A 23,843-nucleotide genomic window follows, 5' to 3' on the forward strand; every position below is an offset into this window, starting at 1 on the left:
TGGGTCACCTTTTTCTTTATTTTGATTAGTTGTCCAAGTGCCTGACAATAAATACAACTTATTGGTTTATCTTTAAATAATTCATTTCCATATACAGAAAAGAGAGATAACTCACCAGGGCATTATATAATTGCAATTTACCGAGCAATGCTATTTTTATTTTCTCAGAATTTATGAGAATTTAAATGTTCTATCTAAAAGAGCTCTTATTTTTTCCTGTAGTGGAGACAAATATTACACTGATTCATTTATACCATGAAACTACACCATTTTTATGTTCTTTCAAACACAGGCTTGCATGGTAATGGTAAGAAATACCTATTCTCATTGTAATGTTTTCAACAGTTTTTCACTGGGCTCCCAAAGTCTATAAAAGAAAGCACACATGTGCATACTGTACTTGATTAAACACAGCTATTTCAGCAGAGAGCACATTATGTACAACAAGCTCAAGGAGACAATTAGAGCATCTGATAGGTAGCAGTTAGGTGATGGGTAGCAAGCTATTATACTGAAAATAGCCACACGTGTATCAGGCTCACTTCACACATTGTGAGCAGCTCACCACCTTAGTCCTTTGTATAGCCACGCAGCTCAATGAGCAAATAATGAACAAGTTTATCTCTAGATACAGTACGTACCCAAACAGCTAAGTGTCCCCCACCTTAAACCTCATGCACTTGACAGTATCTTAGGGTAAAGCTTCCATTGTCTACTCTGGGTTCTAGGATTGTTCCTAGATGACAGTGGAGTCTCTTGCTTCCATACCAGTGTGTTTGTAGGAATCTGAAAACGATGTGTGGGGGCGGTCACTTTTACTCCTCAACAGTGTTAATTTAATGTGAGTCACGCACGCTTTCAATGAGCATTACACCTCATAGCCACATGTGCCTGTTTTTAAATGCGAATGAGAGAACTGACATCATCCTAAACAAAAAAATCAACCACTCTAAGGAATGATAGTTAAAGTAGACAGAAGCATGAATTTTTTATGTTAGCCTCTAGGGCCAAGAGATTCTTTTAACTCATTTTTTTTGAGGCTTGGGGGAGAGAGAAGACACACAGGGTGCCGAATTATTCCAATTAAACACATTTGATTCAATTAACTAAAACTGATATATTCTGACATACTTCAGAGTAATTCCTAAAATCTCTTCCCCCAAAGAGCTTTAAGTAGATTCTTTCCGTCAAAATCCATGCAAGGACTTTCAGAACACTGAAGAATACCTGAGAAGTAAAAAAGACACAAAACGTTATCTCTAAATTTGAAGATAAGTGACTTTAATGTGTCTCTTTCTCAATGTAAGCCAAACCATTTACCATAGGCTAAGGTTGTGTTCAGTATTAGAGATGCTCTTGGCTTTTCAGTTCCTCCAGTCTCTCCTAACTGAGGAAGTATGTTGTAGCTCTAGGTACCACTGGGCTTTGTTTCCATGTAGAAACCATACTTCCAGATCCCTTATAGCCTCTCTTCATCTTGCTTTGACAGAGAAAGGAGGAAGTAAACTTGACAAGCTGATTAGCTTCAGTTTTCATCTTCATTCTCAGACAGAAGCATCATATTAGGTCCCAGCATTCTCATCTTCTTGTGTTTGGTCGTGTCATTGTGATTTAGGTCAGCATCCAGAGGACCTTCAGCTCTCTCTATTTTTTTTTTTAGCTTTTTTTGGTATGTGGTACATAACATGAAAAGATGTTTGTTATCATCAGCTGTCATGCATGGGGATGAAAATGAACAGCAGTGAGCTATTGCTGAACACCTATTAAAATGGTTACAATGGTATGGGTGACCATGAAACGTCTCATACAAATTAAAAGAAAGAGGTTTGGGTAGTTGCCAAAAAATAAAAATTAAATAAAATAGACCAACTAAATCTGCGGTAGATCTATACAGTTACTTAACCCGTAGCCCCCAAAGGGGACACATTATTGACACTATCACTGCAGAACATGCCTCCTGTTGAAAAGGAAGGGGAACATTAATTCTCCTGATATGCCAGGATGCCATGATAGTCAATGTCTCCAGCAGAAGTGTGGTTTTTCAGAGAATGAAGAAATGAGGGAGAGGGGAGAGGGGGGAGATGGGGAGAGAGAGCAAGAGCGAGAGTGAGAGCGAGAGAGAGGGAGAGAGAGAGAGAGAGAATAAAGAGAACAGCACACAAGTGTGTGAGAGAGTGCTTATAACTAGGGCATTTTATAGCATCCCCAATTTTATAGTGTTAGAGCCTAATAATTCACACCAGACAATTTATAAAGAATGGAGATGAACTTAACCCATGATTCCAAAGGCGAGAAGACCTAATAAAGGCCCCTTGCCTACATTAAAATGTTTAAGGACATCTTATAGAGAGACAGGGTAAACCTGTCATACTGAACTTTATTTTGTATTAAAGCTGCTTCTGCAGTGATGTACGAGCTTGTTAGTCTATTGATTACATCTCAGAAGCCCCAGGTCTGAACACTGTTGCATTGTTGGCCACATTTTGAATATAAGAATGTTTTGGGGGGTTGGGGATTTAGCTCAGTGGTAGAGCGTTTGCCTAGGAAGCGCAAGGCCCTGGGTTTGGTCCCCAGCTCTGAAAAAAAGAACCAAAAAAAATGTTTTGGGACTGATTTAAGTTATACTATTACCCAAGGGATACTTTTACACTGGGATTTTGATATTTACAAACAATTTACAATGAGTACTTTGAAAATTTATCTGTAAGATGAATTTGACTTTGCTATTGTAAGGAATGAGAGTAAAGTAGAAACAGCTACTGAGACTCAAGAGAAATTAGGTTGTTTGGGTGTCTCTGCCTCCTAGTTACAGTGACAACCTCATATATACTACACCCTGATGCATTATTACTGAGCTGTGAGCCAATATAAGGCTTTCTCTATTAAGAAGTGATTGTCCGGTTTCCATCTGCACCGAGAGCTGACTCTATGCCACGGCTTTCTGTGCCTGGATCCTGCTGGGAGAGGGCTGGTATTCCAGGAGTGCTGACTCACCTGAGAGCACAGGTAGGACTCTTCTGCTCAGAGAGACCCACTAGGAGCCCTTGGGATGCCAGAGCCAAGGAGACCTCTGGGACAGGATCCTTCCATTTCCCTGTGCCACAGCTCTCCATACCCAAATCCTGCTGGGAGAGAACTTGTTTCCCAGGAGTGCTGACACACAGATTTACAGGAGGGTCAAACACTGTCAGAGACAGCAAGAGCAGCTACACCAGAGATAACCAGATGCTGAGAGGCAAGTGCAAGAAACTAAGCAACAGAAATCAAGGTCATTTGGCATCTTCAGAACCCAGTTCTTCCACCACAGCAAGTCCCGGACACCCCAACACACTGGAACAGCAAGATTCTGATTTAAAAAATCACATCTCAATGATGATTTTAGAGGACTTTAAGAAGGACATAAATAACTCCTTGAAAAAATACAGGACAACACAGGCAAACAGGTAAAAACACTTAAAGAGGAAACACAAAAATTCCTTAAAGAATTACAGGAAAACACAACCAAACAGGTGAAGGAATTGAACAAAACCACCCAGGATCTAAAAATGGAAATAGAAACAATAAAGAAATCATAAAAGGAGACAATCTTGGAAATAGAAAACCTAGGAAAGAGGTCAGGAGTCATAGATGCAAACATCACCAACAGAATACAAGAGATAGAGGAGAGAATCTTAGGGGCAGAAGATACCATAGAAAACATTGACACAACCATCAAAGAAAATGCAAAACACAACAAGATCCTAACCCAAAACATCCAGGAAATCTAGGACAAAATGAGAAGAACAAACTTAAGGATAATAGGTATAGAAGAGAATGAAGACTCCCAATTGTTGTCTTGTAAATATCTTCAACAAAATTATAAAAGAAAACTTGCCTAACCTGAAGAAAGAGATGCCCATAAGCATAAAAAAGCTTATAGAACTCCAAATACATTGGATCAGAAAAGAAATTCCTCCTGTTACACAATAGTCAAAACACCACATGCACAAAACAAAGAAAGAATATTAAAAGAAGTAAGGGAAAAAGGTCAAGTAACATATAAAGGCAGACCTATCAGAATTACACCAAAGACTATGAAAGCAAGAAGGTCCTGGGCAGATGTCATACAAACTTTAAGAGAGCGAAATGTCAGCCAAGGCTACTATATCCAGTAAAAGTCTCAATGAACATAGGTGGAGAAACCAAGATATTACATAACAAAACTTGGTTTACAAAATATATTTTCACAAATCCAGTCCTACAAAGGATAATAGATGGAAAACTCCAACACAAGAAAGGAAACTATACGCTAGAAAAAGCATAAAACTAACCTTCTTTCAACAAACACAAAAGAATATATCCACACAAACATAATCCCATCTCTAACAACAAAAATAAGAGGAAACAACAATCATTGGTACCTAACATCTATCGACATCAATGGACTCAATTCCCCAATAAAAAGACATAGACTAGCAGACTGGATACATAAACAGGACCTAACATTTTGCTGCATACAGGAAACACACCTCAGTGACAAAGACAGACAATTCCTCAGAGTAAATGGCTGGGAAACAATTTTCCAAGCAAATGGTTCCAAGAAACAAGCTGAAACAGCCATTTTTTGGGGGGGGGATATTTTTTTTATTTACATTTCAAATGTTAGCCCCTTTCCCCCACCCAACCACCCATCCCTTCCTGCCTCTCTGCTCTGACATTCTCTTTTACTGGGGGATCCAGACTTGGCAGAACCAAGGGCTACCCCTCCTTTTGGTGTCCAACAAGGCCATTCTCTGCTACATATGCAGCAGGAGCCATGGGTCTGTCCATGTGTACTCTGTGGGTGGTGCTTTAGTCCCTGGGAGCTCTGGTGGGTTGGTATTGTTCTTATGGGGTTGCAAACCACTTCAGCTCTTTCAATCCTTTCTGTAACTTCTCCAATTGGGACCCCATTCTCAGTTCAATGGTTGGTTGCTAGCATTCATCTCTGTATTTGACATGCTCTTGCAGAGCCTCTCAGGAGACAGCTATATCAGGTTCCTGTCAGCATGCACTTGGTATCAGCAATGTGGTCTGGGCTTGGTGGGATGTATGTATATTGGCTGGATCCCCAGGTGGGGCAGTCTCTGAATGGCCATTCCTTCAGTCTCTGCTCCAAAATTGTCTTTATATCTCCTCCTAGGAATATTTTTTGTTTCCTCTTTCTAAGAAGGACTGAAGCATCCACATTTTCATCTTCATTATTCTTGAGCTTCATATGGTCTGTAGATTATAGCTTTTAGGCTAACGTCCACTTATCAAAGAGGGCATACCATGTGTACTTTTTGTGATTGGGTTACCTTACTCAGGACGATATTTTCTAGTTCCATCCATTTGCCTATGAAATGAAGTCACTGTTTTTAATAGCTGAGTAGTACTCCATTGTGTAGATATACCACATTTTCTGTATCCATTCCTCTGTTGAAGGGCATCTGGGCTCTTTCCAGCTTCTGGCTATTATAAATAAGACTGCTATGAACATAGTGGGGCATGTTTCCTTGCTCTGTGTTGGAGCATCTCTTGGGTATATGCCCAGGAGTGGTATAGCTGTGTCCTCAGGTAGTATGATGTCCAATTTTCTGAGGAAACTCCAGACTGATTTCCAGAGTGTGTTATACCAGCTTGCAATCCCACCAACAATAGAAGAGTGTTTCTCTCTGTACACATCCTTGCTAGATTCTGTTGTCACCTGAGTTTTTGATCTTAGCCATTCTGACTGGCATGAGGTGAAATCTCAGGGTTGTTTTGATTTGCATTTTCTTGATGGCTAAGTATGTTGAACAATTCTTTAGGTACTTCTCAGACATTCGATAGTCCTCAGCTGAGAATTCTTTGTTTCACTCTGTACCCCATTTTTAAAATAGGGTTATTTGATTCTCTGGAGTGTAACTTCTTGAGTTCTTTGTATATTTTGGATATTAGCCCTCTATCAAATGTAAGATTGGAGAAGATCTTTTCCCAATCTGTTGGTTGCAATTTTGTCCTATTGACAATATTCTTTGCCTTACAGAAGCTTTACAAATTTATGAGGTCCCATTTGTCAATTCTTGATCTTAGAGCATAAACCATTGGTATTCTGTTCAGGAAATTGTCCCCAGTGCCCATGTGTTTGAGGCTCTTCCCCACTTTTTCTTCTATTAGTTTCAGTGTATCTGGTATTACATGGAGGTCCGTGATCCATTTGGACTTGAGAGATTTATACAGCACGATAAGAATGGTTCAATTTGCATTCTTCTACATGCTGACCTCCAGTTCAAGCAGCACCATATGTTGAAAATGCTGTCTTTTTTCTACTGGATGGTTTTACTTCCTTTGTTAAAGATCAAGTGACCATAGGTATGTGGGTTCATTTCTGTGTCTATTCTATTGTTTTGATCTACCTGCCTGTCTCTGTACCAATACCATACAGTTTTTATCACTATTGTTCTGTAATACAGTTTGAGGCCAGGGATGGTGACTTCCCCAGAAGTTGATATCCTGGGTTTCTTGTTATTCCAAATGAATTTGCAAGTTGCTCTGTTTAACTCTATGAAGAATTGAGTTGGCATTTTGATGGGGGATTGCATTGAATCTGTAGATTGATTTTGGCAAAATGGCCATTTTTACAATATCAATCCTGCCAATCCATGAGCATGGAAGGTCTTTCTATCTTCTGAGATCTTCTTTGATTTTTTTCTTCAGAGACTTGAAGTTCTTGCCATACAGATCTTTCACTTGCTTGGTTAGAGTCATACCAAGGTATTTTATATTATTTGTGACTATTGTGAAAGGTGTCATTTCCCTAATTTCCCTAAATTGTTTATCAGGTTTAGGAGTTCTCTGGTGGAATTTTTGGAATCACTTAAGTATACTATCGTATCATCTGCAAATAGTGATATTTTGACTTCTTCCTTTCTTCTTAGCACCTCAGGGTACTGTTTCCAAAATTGACCATATAATTGATCACAAAACAGGTCTCAACAGATACAAGATAATAGAAATAATCCCATGCATCCTATGAGATCACTATGGACTAAGGCTTGTCTTCAATAACAACAAAAAAGACTAAAGCCCACATATACATGGAAGCTGAACAATGCTCTACTCAATGATAACTTGGTCAAAGAAGAAATAAAAAAAGAAATTAAAGACTTTTTAGAATTATTGAAAATCAAGGCACAACATACCCAAACTTATGGGATACAATGATAGCAGTGCTAAGAGGAATACTCGTAGTTTTTAGTGCCTCCAAAAAGAAACTGGAGAGAGCATAAACTAGCAGGTTGACAGCACAGCTGAAAGCTCTAGAACAAAAAGAAGCAAATACACCTAAGAGGAGTAGATGGCAGGAAAGAATCAAACTCAGGGCTGAAATCCACCAAGTAGAAAAAAAAAAAAGAATATACAAAGAATCAACAAGACCAGGAGCTGGTTCTTTGAGAAACTCAACAAGATAGTAAACCCTTAGCCAGAGTAACCAGAGGGCACAGAGAGAGTATCCAAATTAACAAAATCAAAAATGAAAAGGAAGACATAACAACAGAATCTGAGGAAATTAAAAGAATCCTACCTCAAAAGCCTATCTTCACTAAAACTGGAAAATCTGGATGAAATGGACAATTTTCTTGAAAGATATCAGATACTAAAGGTAAATCAACATCAGATAAACTATCTAAACATTCTCATAATCCCTAAAGAAATATAAACATTCATTAAAAGTCTCCCGACCAAGCTGGAGCCCCAACCTCACTGATCCCTGCCCACAGCTCATTGCTCCCAAACCCCTTGGGAGAGAGAGCTCACTGCCCGGACAGGTGGGCACTCCTGAGACTGCAGAGTAGGAGAGACCACCAATACTGCCCACCCCTGCCCACATCCCTGGCCCAAGAGGAAACTGTATATGGCCTCTGGGAACCGGAAGATGGGGCACTCGAACGGCAGATCCCCCGCAGTCCAGACACTGCCTGGACCTGAAGGGAACCGGTCAACAGTTCTCTGCATCCAAATCCCATGGGAGGGAAAGCTAAGCCTTGAGAGGGGCAGACACGCCTGGGAAGCCAGAAGAGACTACACTCTGCCCACATTTCTGACTCCAGAGGAAAATACCTAACGCCATCTAGGACCCTGTTGCACGGGGGCCCTGGGAAAAGGTGTCGGAGGCCCTCCTGGTTGCTGCCCTCACAGAGAGCTCAAAAGCAGCCCCCGACGAGCAACTTGAGCCACAGGACTACAGGTAAAACCAACTTTTCTGCTTCAAGCGACCTGCCTGGTCGACTTAGGACACAGGCCCACAGGAACAGCTGGAGACCAGTAGACAGGAAAGACTACATGCCTGAAAGCAGAACACTCTGTTCCCATGACTGGCTGAAAGAAAACAGGAAAACAGGTCTACAGCACTCCTGACACACAGGCTTATAGGACAGTCTAGCCACTGTCAGAAAGAGCAGAACAAAATAACACCAGAGATAATCTGATGGCGAGAGGCAAGCGCAGGAATCCAAGCAACAGAAACGAAGACTACATGGCATCATCGGAGCCCAATTCTCCCACCAAAGCAAACACTGAATATTCAAACACACCAGAAAAGCAAGCTCTAGATTTAAAATCACATTTGATCATGATGCTGGAGGAATTCAAGAAAGACATGAAGAACTCCCTTAGAGAAATGGCGGAAAACATAAATAAAGAAGTAGAAGCCTATAGAGAGGAATCACAAAAATCCTTGAAAGAATTCCAGGAAAACACAATCGAACAGGTAAAGAAATTAAAATGGAAATAGAAGCAATAAAGAAAGCACAAAGGGAAACAACCCTGGATATAGAAAACCAAAGGAAGAGACAGGAGCCGCAGATACAAGCATCACAAACAGAATACAAGAGATAGAAGAGAGAATCTCAGGAGCAGAAGATTCCATAGAAATCATTGACTCAACTGTCAAAGAAAATGTAAAACGGAAAAAGCTACTGGTCCAAAACATACAGGAAATCCAGGACTCAATGAGATCAAACCTAAGGGTAATAGGTATAGAAGAGAGTGAAGACTCCCAGCTCAAAGGACCAGTAAATATCTTCAACAAAATCATAGAAGAAAACTTCTCTAACCTAAAGAAAGAGATGCCCATAAACATACAAGAAGCCTACAGAACTCCAAATAGATTGAACCAGAAAAGAAACTCCTTCCCTCACATAATAGTCAAAACACCAAATGCACAAAATAAAGAATATTAAAAGCAGTAAGAGAAAAAGGTCAAGTAACATATAAAGGCAGACCTATCGGAATCACATCAGACTTTTCACTAGAGACTATGAAAGCCAGAAGATCATGGACAGATGTCATACAGACCCTAAGAGAACACAAATGCCAACCCAGGTTACTGTATCCTGCAAAACTCTCAATTAACATAGATGGAGAAACCAAGATATTCCATGACAAAACCAAATTTACACAATATCTTTCTACAAATCCAGCCCTACAAAGGATAATAAATGGTATAGCCCAACATAAGGAGGCAAGATACACACTAGAAAAAGCAAGAAACTAATTGTCTTGGCAGCAAAACAAAGAGAAGAAAAGCACACAAACATAATCTCACATCCAAATATGAATGTAACAGGAAGCAATAATCACTATTCCTTAATATCTCTCAACATCAATGGTCTCAACTCTACAATAAAAAGACATAGATTAACAAACTGGATACGCAATGAGGACCCTGCATTCTGTTGCCTACAGGAAACACACCTCTGAGACAAAGGCAGACACCACCTCAGAGTGAAAGACTGGAAAAGAAGTTTCCAAGCAAATGGTCTGAAGAAGCAAGCTAGAGTAGCCATTCTAATATCGAATAAAATTGATTTTCAACTAAAAGTCATCAAAAAAGATAAGGAAGGACACTTCATATTCATCAAAGGAAAAATCCACCAAGATGAACTCTCAACCCTAAATATCTATGCTTCAAATACATGGGCACCTACATACATAAAAGAAACCTTACTAAAAGTCTCCCGAACAAAAAAATCCCAGGATCAGATGGATTCAGTGCAGAATTCTTTTAGACCTTCATAGAAGACCTCATACCAATACTGTTCAAACTATTCTGCAAAATAGAAACAGAAGGAACACTACCTAATTCTTCTTTTGAAGTGACAATTATGCTTATACCTAAGCCACACAAAGACCCAACAAAGAAAGAGAACTTCAGAACAATTTCCTTTATGAATATTGACACAAAATATTCAATAAAATTCTTGCAAACCAAATCCAAGAACACATCAAAATGATCATCTATCATGATCAAGAAAGCTTCATCCCAGGGATGGAAGGATGGTTCAAAATATGGAAATCCATCAATGTAATCCACTATATAAATAAACTCAACGAAAAAAACCCCACATGATCATTTCATTAGATGCTGAGAAAGCATTTGACAAAATTCAACACATCTTCATGATAAAAGTCTTGGAAAGATCAGGAATTCAAGGCCCATACCTAAACATAGTAAAAGCCATATACAGCAAACGAGTAGCCAACATCAAGCTAAACGGAGAGAAGTTTGAAGTAATCCCACTAAAATCAGGGACTAGATAAGGCCGCCCACTCTCTCCCTACTATTCAATATAGTACTTGAAGTTATAGCTAGAGCAATTAGATAATAAAAAGACATCAAAGAGATACAAATTTGGAAGGAAGAAGTCAAAATATCATTATTTGCAGATGATGTGATAGTATACTTAAATGACCCCAAAAATTCCATCAGAGACCTCCTAAACCTGATAAACACCTTCAGCAAAATGGCTGAATATAAAATTAACTCAAGCAAATCAGTAGCCTTCCTCTACTCAAAGGATAAACAGACTGAGAACAAAATTAGGAAAATGAAACCCTTCAAAATAGTCACAAATAATGTAAATTACCTTGGGGTGACTCTATCCAAGCAAGTGAAAGATCTGTATGAGAAGGACTTCAAGTCTCTGAAGAAAGAAATTGAAGATTTCAAGAGAAGGCAAGATCTCTCATGCTCATGGATTGGTAGGATTAATATAGTAAAACTGGCTATCTTGTTGAAAGCAATCTACAGATTCAATGCAATCCTCATCAAATTCTCAAGTCAATTCTTCCCAGAGTTAGAAATAACAATTCCCAAATTCTCTTGGAATAACAAAAACCCAAGGATAGCCAAAACTATCCTCAACAATAGAAGAACATCTGGGGGAATTACCATCCCTTCCAGCTGTATTACAGAGCAATAGTGATAAAAACTGTATGGTATTAGTACAGAGACAGGCAGGCAGATCAATGGAATAGCATTGAAGACAGGAATGAACCCACATACCTATGGTCACTTGATGTCTGACAAAGGAGCTAAAACCATCTAGTGAAAAATAGGGCAACATTTTCAACAAATGGTGCTGGTTCATTGGAGTACGTAGAAGAATGCAAATTCATTCATTCTTATCTCCTTGTAAAAAGCTCAAGTCCATGTGGATCTTGGACCTCCACATAATAACAGATATATTGAAACTAATAGAATAGAATGTGAGTCAGCGCCTTGAATACATGGGTACAGGGAAAAATTTCCTCAACAGTACACTAATGGCTTATGCTCCAAGATCAAGAATTGACGAATGGGGCCTCATAAAACTGCAAAGCTTCTGTAAGGCAAAGGACGCTGTCAATAGGACAAAACTGCAACCAACAGATTGGGAAAAGAACTTCTCCAATCTTACATCTGATAGAGGTCTAATGTCTAAAACATACAAAGAACTGAAGAAGTTCGACTCCAGAGAATCAAATAACCCTATTAAAAATGGGGTACAGAGCTAACCAAAGAATTCCCAGCTGAGAACTATCGAATGTCTGAGAAGTACCTAAAGAATTGTTCAACATTCTTAGCCATCGGGGAAATTCAAATCAAAACAACACTGAGATTCCACCTCACACCAGTCAGAATGGCTAAGATCTAAAACTCAGGTGACAACAGAATCTAGTAAGGATGTGGAGAAAGAGGAGCACTCTTTTATTGTTGGTGGGATTGCAAGCTGGTACAACCACTTTGGAAATCAGTTTGGAGTTTCCACAGAAAATTGGACATCATACTACCTGAAGACTCAGCTCTACCACTCCTGGGAATATACCCAAAAGATGCTCCAACATACAACAAGGAAACATGCTCACTATGTTCATAGCAGCTTTCTTTATAATAGCTAGAAGCTGGAAAGAGCCCAGATGTCCTTCAATAAAGGAATGGATACAGAAAATATGGTACGTCTACACAATGGAATACTTCTCAGCTATTAAAAACAGTGACTTCATGAAATTCATAGGCAAATGGATGGAGCTAGAAAATATTCTGAGTGAGGTAACACAATCACAAAAGAGCACACATGGTACACACTCACTGATAAGCGAATATTAGCCCCAAAGCTCGAATTACCCAAAATATAATCCACAGACCACATGAAGCTCAAGAATAAGGAAGACCAAAATGTGAATGCTTCAGACTTTCTTAGAAGGGGGTACAAAAACAGTCACAGGAAGAGATATAGAGACAAAGTTTGGAGCAGAGACTGAAGGAAGGACCATCCAGAGACTGTCCCACCTGGGGGAATCCATCCCATATACAGATACTAAATCCAGACAATATTGCAGGTGCAAGAAGTGCAAGCTGATAGGAGCCTGATATAGTTGTCACCTCTCTCTGCAAAAGCCTAACAAATACAGAGGTGTATGTGTGTAGCTAATCATTGAGAACAGGGTCCACAATAGAGTAGTTAGAGAAAGAACCAAAGTAGCTGAAGGAGTTTGCAACCCCAAAAGAAGAACAACAATATCACCCAACCAGACACCCCAGAGCTCCCAGGGACTAAGCCACCATCCACAGGGATGGACCTATGACTTCATCTGCATACGTAGCAGAGGATGGCCTTGTCAGGCCCTTGGTCCTGTCAAGGCTCGATGCTCCAGTGTATGGGAATGCTAGGGTTGGGAGGTGGAAGGGAGTGAGTGGGTGGGTGGGGGATCACCCTTATAGAAGTGGGAGGGGTGGGATAGTGGGTTTCTGGAGGGGAAACAGGGAAATGGGATAACATTTAAAATGTAAATTTAAAAAATCCAGTAAAAGAAAAAGAAGTGATTGTCAGGGTTTTTTTTTTTTTTTTTTTTTTTTTTTTTTTTTTCACACAGAAACAGGAAAGGTAATGAACGCCACTGCCAAAATAAGATAAAAAGAAGAGCAGGAGGATGAGGAAGGGGAAGATCTGTTATAAGAATCAACCTCTGTGATGCTTTTGTGAGCCACCATGAGGTTGCTGGGATTGAACTCAGGACCTCTGGAAGAGCAGTCAGTGTGCTTAACCACTGAGCCATCTCTCCAGTCCTCTGTGATGCTTTTGATCTGCACTATACACTGAAGAGATGCTACTATCTCCTGAGTCTGTTGTCTTGAAATATAATAGAAATCCAGATGCGCAGATGATCATGAATCTCTTTAATAATTTGTATTCTATCAACTGTCCAGATTGTGTGTGTGTGTGTGTGTGTGTGTGTGTGTGTGTGTGTGCGTGTGTGCGTGTGTGTGCGCACGTGCGCAGTCTTCTACTGACTTGAATAGAAACTTCCAGAAATCCATAGTTTGTGCTCTATGGGCTTATATGTGTAGGTTTCAGTTACCTACACACACTAGGGACTGAAAACATAATTCACCATGAACACTTGATGAAGGATAGCACCATTGACCGCCTCTTTCTGGATTGTCAATTTAAGTTTAAGCCCCTCGACTTAAACTTCATTCCAAACGAGCCTGCATCTATAAGCCAAAACGTACTTAGACGTTCACTGACTTTTAATTTACCTGGATTCCAAAGTTCATTTTACTCAAGTTGCTGGTGGCTGAGAGTATCTTTGAGGTGGTTTGCAGAAAGAAACTGAGACCTGCTGTGGAATGTCTTGGCTGATATCAATTTCTTCTTACAAAAAAGCCACACAAATATTGGCAGAGTTTGGGGTAATAGAAATACCACTTTACAACACAAGATGTGTCCATGTCTCTAATTAGTAGATTCTATCATATATTTTCCATTCTTTTATGCACAGCATAATACATAATCATAAGCATAGCCTGCAGGATTGGGTGATCTACAAGGAAAACTTCAAATTGTGTATCCTGGAGAATCCTTTCTAATACTTCTGTTGTCCTTTGTCACGAAGAAGATCTCACAGAACGACTACATTTTTCCGTTTTGGGAAATCTCGACATTTACTCATTTAATACACATAAGTTTAAAGTCCAACCAGTAGCGAATAAGGAGTCCTATTTCCTCCCAGCCTCTCCAGCATTTGTTGTTATTTATTTATTTCCTTGACAATAGCTAACCTCATTGAGATGATATGGAATCCAAGGTAGTTTTAATTTTCATTTTTCTTATCTTCAGTGGTTTTGAACAAATTTTAAAATATTTATTTGGCAACCTAAGTTTTGACAAAAGCTTGAAAAACCATACATTTTGAGAAAAGTTTCTTCATCAAATGGTATTGGGAAAATTGAATCTATGCCAAAAGAATAAAATTACATTGGCATTACCTACCCTTCACAAGGTAATTGAAACTGGAAAAATACTTTAATATAAAACCCAACATGTAGAAAGTACTAGAAGAAAATACAAAGAAAATACTTCAAGATAAGTCCAGGCAAGAATTTCTTTTAGAAAAAATCTCTAGTAGCACAGGATATAACCCGATGAATTGACAAATTGGATTAACTGATATTACGAAGCTTTTGCCCAGCAAGAGAAATTGTCAGCTAGAAGATGTGAGAAAATCTTTTCCATGTATATCTCAGACAGGGGCTGTCTTGGTTTGTTTTATTGTCAACTTGACCCAAGCTTGAGGGTATATGAAGGGGAACCTTGAAGATAAAAAATAATGTCCATCAGAGTGAGCTTTAGGCAAGTCTGAAGGAAAATTTCTTGATGGATGGTTGGTGTGGGATAGCCTAGTCCACTGGAGATATTGACACCTGTGCATGGGCAGGTGATGCTGGGTAGTATGAGAAGGCAGACTGGACAAATAACAGAAGCAAGTCTGTAAGCAGTGCTCCTTCATGGCCTCTGTTTCAGTTCCTGCCTTCAGGTTCCTGTCTGCTTCAGGTCCTGTTTAGACTTCGTTCAGTGATGGATTATCATCTGAAAGTGTAAGCCAAAAAAAAAAAAAATCCCTTTCCTCAACAAGTTACTTTTAATCATGGTTCTTATCACAGCGATAAAAACCTGACTATAACAGGGGCTGATACCTAGGAGTGCACAAAGGAAACCACAAAAACCTAAATCTTCCAATCAGTGAACTGAATAGACAGCTCCAAAAGGGAGAGATACTAATGACAGTCATCAGGGCTCTGTAAGTTAAAAGTATATCCCTTAATAATCAAAACACTAAATGTACATATACACTACACACACACACACACACACACACACACACACACACACACACACACAGAGAGAGAGAGAGAGAGAGAGAGAGAGAGAGAGAGAGAGAGAGAGAGAGAATGCTATATAAACTGCAAGGGGAAAAGGGTATAATCTAATAAGGCAGACTTATTAGAATAACACCTGACATGTCAGTGGAGACTCTAAAAGCCAGAAAGACCTGAACAGATATTTTACAAACCCCAAGATACCACAGATGTTAGCCCAGACTACTATACTATACTATACTATACTATACTATACTATACTATACTATACTATACTATACTATACGAATACATGAAAGATCACATGAAAAGATGGTCTCCCAGGAACACATGAAAAGATCATCCACCATGATCGAGTAGGCTTCATCCCAGTGATGCATGGATGGGTTCAACATATGTAAATTGATTAATGCTGTTCATCACATAAACAGACTGAGAGAAAAGCCTCATCATCCTCCCATTAACTGCAGGAAAGGTCTTTGACAAAAACCAATGCTCCTTCGTGATAAAAGTCCTGTAAAGTTTAGGGATTCAAGGGACATAGTTCAACATGATAAAGGCAGCTTATAGCAAACCCACAGCCAACATCAATTGGAATATTTCCATTAAAATAAGGAACAAGATAAGGTTGTCCACTCTTCATTCCTATTCAGTATAGGACTTGCATTCTTGGCTAGAGCAGCGAGACAACTGAAGGAGATCGAGGGGATACAAGTAGGATGGGAAGGAGTCAAAATAGACTATTGGCAGATGATATGATATTATGCATTAATGACCATAAAATTCTACTGGAAAAATCTTATAGCTGATCAACACTTTCTACAATGTATTGGGATTCAAATTAAGACATATAAATCGGTAGCCTTTGTAAATACGAAAGACAGACTGAGAAATAAATTAGGGTGCAAATGCCTTTCACAATAACGTCCAAAAGTATAAAATATCTTGGGGAGTAATTCTAGCCAAGCAAGTTAAAAACATGTATGATAAAACCTTTAAGATGTTGAAGAAAGAAATAGAAGAAGGTATCAGAAGATGGAAAGATTGTCCATGCTGGTGCATTGGTAGGATTGATGCAGTAAAAAAAATGATCATCCTTACCGAGAGCAATCTACAGGTTCAGTGCAATCCTCATGAAAATTCCAACTCAATTCTTCACAGAACTTGGAAGGACGATTTTCAGCTTTTTATAAGAACAGGAATACACGTGATTGCAAAACCACATTTGGATGATAAGGAACTATTAATAAGTATTGCTATCTCAGTATCAAATTGTATAAAGATCTATAGCAATAAAACAGCATAGTATTGGCACTGAAACAGACATGCTGGCCCATGGAATAGAATCGAGGACCTGCTACAAATCCACACATATATGTACACCTGGTTTTTGATAAAGAAGCTGGAAATACACACTAGAGCAAAGACAGCTGCTTCAACAAAGGGTGCCAGTCCAACTGAATGGCTGGATTCTACAGGTAAATAAATCCAAACTTATCAGTGTTCACAAATTTTAACTCCAATCGCTCAAAGACCTCAACATAAAATATTATCCTGAACTTGATAGAAGAGGATGTAGGGCATAGGCTGGAGCTCAGTGGGATAGGAAAAGACTTTCGGAACAGGACATCAATAGCTCAGGCTCTAAGATCAATGATTAGTAAATGACAAGTCATGGAACTGTAAAGCATCATTCGGACACTTGTAATCTACAGAATGCGGAAAGAGCTTTACCAACTACACATTGGACAGAGGTCTAATATGTAAATTATATAAAGAAATAAAAATTGTCAAGAAAACAGTAATCCATTTAAAAAATGGGGTACAGATCTAAACTGCATTCTCAAAAGAGGAAACTCGAATGGCTGAGAAGCACTGAAAAAAGTGTTCAGCACTTTTAGCCATCAGGGAAATGCAAATCGATATTATTTTGAGATTTCATTTTGCACCCAACAGAATGGCCATGATCAATGTCACAGATGACAGCTTATGAAGGTGAGGATGTAGAGTAAGGGGGGCATTCATCCATTGCTGGCGGGAGTGCAAATCTGTATAGCCACTAAGGAAATCAGTTTAGTGGTTCCTCAGAAAGATAGAAATCAATCTACCTCAAGATCAAGCTAGAGCACTCTGGGCATATTCACAGAGAAAACCTCATTCTACTACAGAGACACTCAATAAACCATGTTTATTTCTTCTCTATTCATAATAGCAAGAATTGGAGACAGTGTAGATGTTGTCAACAGATGAATAGATAAAAATGTGGAGTACCACTCGGCAGTTAAAACAATGAAATCGTGAAATAGATAGTAAGTGGATAAAAATAGAAAAACATCCTGAACGAGGTAACATTTGTTATGGTGTGTATATGCTTATTTATGGATGTTATCTGTTAAGTCTTTGACAAGACAGTCTGTATAACCACAGACATTAGGTACAGAGGAAGAGACTAGGGTGAGGGATGGATCTCCCCAGAAAAGTGAAATAAAACAGATAGTTATGGATGGCCATGGGGGAGGAATTGGAATCGGAGGGACGACAAGAAGGGGGAGAAAAAGGGAGTGATGGAGACAATACAGGTAGGACAGCTTAAACTAATGGCCACTTGGGGAGTCAGATGGAAACAGTATAGTAGAAGCTTTCTATAATATACACGAATCATATATTATATATAGAATAAAATATAATACATATAACAATATATAAATAATATATGCATTATTTATCTATTATCTCTCTATATAACATAATAATATATAGGAAGATTATCTAAATGAGATCAATAGGGGAGATGGGACTCTAGTTGGATATCTCTCATCAGCAATGAAAATTTTAATAGCAGGAATCATTTACATCTAATCATTTTATTGGACATGGGAGTTCTATAGGAACCCACCAAATAACCTAAGCTATTGCCATAGCTATTGGGGTTTCTTCTTTTTTTTTTTTCTTTTTTTTCGGAGCGGGGGACCGAACCCAGGGCCTTGCGCTTGCTAGGCAAGCGCTCTACCACTGAGCTAAGTCCCCAACCCTGGGGTCTCTTCTCAAATGGATGACAGGACTCTATTACAGATGACAGCACCCAGACAACTCACTGGACATGGAGAAGTTGAGCTGGTGCCTAGTAAACGCCTTCATCTCTACAGACTAGTATTCACGGTACTGAAAGGTACTCTGCGTGCTACCCACGTATAAGGGTAAATACCAAGCCAGCTACACACCCTTTGAACTACGAGTGGTGTGCCCGCAAGATACACTGCTATAATCGTAGCACAAAGTTCTTGAAAATAACCAATCGATATCTGATTTGAATTCTGCCTACTTTATGGGATGGGCAAACCCGTCCATACCTAGTATTTCCTGAGTGGTAAGAACATGGGATTTAATAGGACAGGGATCTAGGGTAAAACTAAATACTATTATTCTGTGATAGGAATATAGCAATAAAATAACTCAATGATGTTCTTCTATACTCATAGAACAGTGCCTAGCTCAGCCATTAAAGCAACTTTCTTCTACAACACATGGAAAAATACAGAGACCCGTAACCAGACAATATACAGAGAAAGAGATCTAAAAGGGATGTCTCCATCAAACCCCACCCCTCAGAGTTCAATGACTTATGTGGAAGAGGAGGCAGAGGGCATCAGGGTATAATAATCTTCCAGACACAACAGGTTTGGCACACATATGAACACACAGAGTGTGACAACACGCACAGGACACCGGATGGGGTCTTGGAGCTGAAGGAGGTGGACACACTTCCCCATCTCTAAACCAGAAATCATCTCCTGTTGATAACTACCTGCAAATAAAAAAATTTGTTTTCTCCAAGGGAGTCAACTCAGGAAACAAAGCTCTCCCATGGGTGACTTCCATGCCCAGTAGTAGATGACACGAAACAACTCAGAGGAATTTTTTTGGAGGTTCTTTGTTTCTTAATGTTAAGTCAGGGCATTTTTTATTGTTGTTGTTCACATATTCTGTTTGTTTTAATTCTTAACCTTACAGGTTCTTTGCATATTCAGTATGATTTCCATGTTTGTTTGTTTTTTTTATGGGATTTTTTTGTTGGTCATTGTGTGGGTGTTTGATTCTATATATATTTCTTGAGGATTTTTTCCTTTGGTTCTTTTTCTTGTTTTGTCATATCCTGATTTGTCTGTTTTTGGTTTATTTTATGATATTTTTATTCCTTATATGCTTATCTGTTCTTTAAGGATAGAAAGAAAGGGGGTGGATCCAAATGGGAAGGGAGGAGCTATGTGGAGTAGGAGAAGAGGAGGCCATAATCACAATATGTTGTATGAAAAAAAAAACCATTTTCAACAACAGGGAAAGAAAAGACATTTGCTGTGAAACTTTTCTTTTATATAACAAAGTCTAGCATAATTAAAAATTTAAGACTGGTAATAGTTTTGTGTTGATTAAATTTTTTGTTTGTTTATCCTCATTAGTATACGATTATCATATTTTTCAGATTGGTGGTTGAAGTAGGCGACAGTGTTCATGGTGGTGGCTTGATGCCCATGGATCCTGGACATCTGCCATGGAAAACAAAAGTTCTGCAAGCCAGGCCAGGTGACCAGACTTATCTGTTCCGTTGTGCTAGTGCATCTCTATATCCACTTGACCTTTCATTTTTTTCTCAGAATTAATGTCACTTTGCATTTAAATATCTAATGAATATCCCAGTATTGTGTGTGGATGCTGCTTGGCAACAAAAGGTTTGCAAATGTGTGTACTTAAAACAAATAAAACTGGGACCCATAATGGCCCTCTTAGTCATTTTGCTTAGAGCTAGCTTTAGTAGATTCTCTTTGGCAAGCCATTTTCTAAACTGTTGGGGCAGGTCACCATTGTGTTTTCCCGGAACTCCTTCATTTTTACCTTATTATGCAATTTATTAAGTTTGTCTTGCATGGCTTACTTACGTTCCTCTTCTACATTAGATTCTGAGTTTCTGGAAGAAAAAAATGTGTGTTCTTGAGAGCACACACAGCATAGTTTTGGTACATAGCGAATGCTCAAAAACTGTGGGTTCTACTTGGGTAATTCTGAGTAATTATGTTTTCAAAACATTGACACTTATTTATCAAAAGGATTGTTCTGCAGATGATGGTGAATTGAGCCACAAAGAATAAAAAGCTTTAGCCATTGCATCATACTCCATTTGAGGTTTATCCGTCAGCAAGGCACAGCAGAATGCACAGGTGTTTTGCTGTGTCTCTCCCTTTTGGATCATGCTTGCCTCTGGAGCATGAGGTCTCCCCTTCACGTGTGCATCCTAAAAACATGACAATGGAGTTTACACGAAATGTAAACTCTTGCCAAAGGGGGTTTCCGAAGCCTTTTGTTGAGTATAGGTCTGAAGCGTAAAATAAGGGCCTATGATTATTAGCAATTGTATGTCTCCCTCTCTCGACATCTTTCTATAATGAGCCAAGAGTCCATAAAGAATATATGTTTTTAATATGCTAAAAGTTGTTTGCACAGAGTGTTTGCCAGCCAAACCAAAAGCAAATAACAAGCTAAGGAGTCCCAGCAAGAGTAACTGCGCTTCTTGAGTTTTTAGAGAGAAGTATTTACTCATTTAACTGGGTTTTGTAGCAATTGTCTACAGCGGGAGACAAGGCTAGAAATTAGTGAATGAAATTTAGAAGACAGCTTATTTGTTATGACAGTGAAGATTACTGCCAAAGGTAACCAACTTTATAAGACAGGTTCAAGAAGCAGATGGAGGACTATTTTTAATTAAAAGAACAACAGAACTTTTGCTTTTAAGTGACTCAGCCAGTCAGTGTCTAGGTGCTAAGGAAACCTTTCTTAGTTTCACTCTAAGATTGATGGTTGGTTTGCTGTTAACCCCTGTCAACAATGATTTGCTCCCAATGAACTAGCAAAAATAACACTTGGAGTTTATTGTGGGCCAACTGTGAAATGCTCCCTAGAGGTCATGTTTGGTGTGCTTGGGCCCTGGTTGGTGGTGCTCGTTTGAAGATGGTGGGGTTCTTCAGGAGGTGGAGAATAGCTGGTGAAAGCAGGTCTTTGAGTGTATGTCTTTGCTACTGTCTTCTTTCCAGTCAATATGAAATCTCTTCCATCATCTTCTACTGGCATAGGAGGCCAGAATGATGGACAACAACCCCTTGAAACTATTTACCCAGATAAGCTTCCTCCCTTAAGGAAAGTAACTAATACAGAGTTGGAAATGATTGGGATCTACCCTCATTCAGACCCCCATTCCACACATGCCAGTTTCCCGAGGGTCAGGAGAGATCCAGTGTAGATGATCACCATCTGCAGCCAATTACTCTAAGCCCAAATAATTGAGGACTGTAGTGTATGCAGTTTCCCAAGACTCACAAAGTAAATAACGGGAGGAAGTGGTCTCTGTAAATGGCGGGAACCCAGAGTCACCAGGAATCTCTCTGAGGAATTTTTCTAGGGCACTCTATGAATGAGTTCCATGGTTATAATCAACTTTGTCCTGGACAAATACCATCTATTATATTTCACTATACTTCGTGGTTGAATATATCAAAAAAGAATTTTTTTGATGTGAACACAAAGTTCATCATTCAGTACTGTAAAAGGACTTATATGGTGACCAGATCAATAGAAAACAAGTCTTGTGGTGCTAAGGATCAAAGCCTGGCAAAGATTAAAACAGAGACTGAAGGAACACCCATTCAGAGCCTGCCCCACATGTGGCCCATACATATACAGCCACCCAATTAGACAAGATGGATGAAGCAAAGAAGTGCAGACCGACAGGAGCCGGATGTAGATCGCTCCTGAGAGACACAGCCAGAATACAGCAAATATAGAGGCGAATGCCAGCAGCAAACCACTGAACTGAGAATAGGTCCCCTATTGAAGGAATCAGAGAAAGAACTGGAAGAGCTTGAAGGGGCTCGAGACCCCAAAAGTACAACAATGCCAAGCAACCAGAGCTTCCAGGGACTAAGCCACTACCTAAAGACTATACATGGACTGACCCTGGACTCTGACCCCATAGGTAGCAATGAATATCCTGGTAAGAGCACCAGTGGAAGGGGAAGCCCTGGGTCCTGCTAAGACTGAACCCACAGTGAACTAGTCTATGGGGGGAGGGCGGCAATGGGGGGAGGGTTGGGAGGGGAACACCCATAAGGAAGGGGAGGGGGGAGGGGGATGTTTGCCCGGAAACCGGGAAAGGGAATAACACTCGAAATGTATATAAGAAATACTCAAGTTAATAAAAAAAAAAAAAAAAAAAAAAAAAAAAAAAAAAAAAAAAAGGATCAAAGCCTGGGCTGGCAAATACCAATGAGCCACACCCAAGCTTTTAGGCATTATTATGTTATTCTTAGGAATAGGAATATTATCCTTTTGAATGTTATGAATATAAGTATCTTGCTATCCTTTTGCCTCCTCTCCTCTTCCCTTCTCAAGGGTCTTTTTATTCTACAGATAATTATATTGTAGAAACAAAGGGGGAAATTATCATTTGTGTTACACTTTTTTATTTTTCTCTCCTCTCTAAAGCCATTTGTTCTGCCCACTTCTAACAAAGAAGTGGGCCTTGAGTTTAATAGGCTGTCTCATTTCTGCCTATAGGAGCCCTGATGTTTGGGGATCGGAACACAGACACCGAAAGTCTGTAGGCTGATTGTTGACATAGCAAACGGCCAAGTGGAGGATAGAGAGAAGGGGTTGGAAAATCTTAGTCTAGCACCAAGAGGCGAAGGCATCCATGAAGTCAGGCAGGGCTCTGCAGTTTTGTAGGAAGCACGAACTGTGGATGCCAGTGTTTGCTATTTAAAATAAGGCTCTGAGGGAATTTAGAAAGTTTTATCGTATAACATCCAAAACAATTTTAGTGTTCATGTGAACTTCAATAAGGTGATGAAACTGGGCATCTACCTGTTTTGTGTGAAAGAAAAATCACTCCCTTTTTGTGTGTATTGCATCTATTAGACACATTGGCCTTTCTATTGGAAGGTGCAGCATTGTACAGGCAGGTGTGACAGATGTACTTATAGAATGACTTTTATCATACAATTATACTTTATGTATCTATGTATCTATCTATGTATCTATGTATCTATCTATGTGTCTATGTATCATCTATCTATCTATGTATCTATCTATGTATCTATCTATGTATCTATGTATCTATCTATGTATCTATGTATCTATCTATCTGTCTATCTATCTATCTATCTATCTATCTATCTATCTATCTATCTATCTATCTATCTATCTATCTAATATGGATTGGTGTTTTTCTAGCTTGTATGTGTATATTCAATCACGTGGTTTATCTGAGGATTGTCTATTCAGAAAGTTTTTTTTTTTAATCACTAAGCTATGACCCCTGATTGTGACTGTA

The 23,843-nt window shown here is 39.2% G+C and overlaps 1 long non-coding RNA gene across 2 annotated transcripts in view; it reads left to right on the forward strand.

Annotated features, from left to right (window-relative positions):
* Positions 1-23,843, forward strand: part of LOC120093828 (uncharacterized) — a 143,713-nt gene that overhangs the window by 110,769 nt on the left and 9,101 nt on the right. For both annotated transcript variants that reach the window (XR_015624941.1, XR_015624940.1), the window contains exon 2: positions 19,947-20,047. This is a non-coding gene — a long non-coding RNA (uncharacterized LOC120093828). The remainder of the gene's footprint in view (positions 1-19,946; positions 20,048-23,843) is intronic.

This window comes from Rattus norvegicus, chromosome 7, assembly GCF_021556685.1.
Source record: "Rattus norvegicus strain SHRSP/BbbUtx chromosome 7, alternate assembly SHRSP_T2T, whole genome shotgun sequence".
Taxonomy (NCBI): Eukaryota; Metazoa; Chordata; class Mammalia; order Rodentia; family Muridae; genus Rattus; species Rattus norvegicus.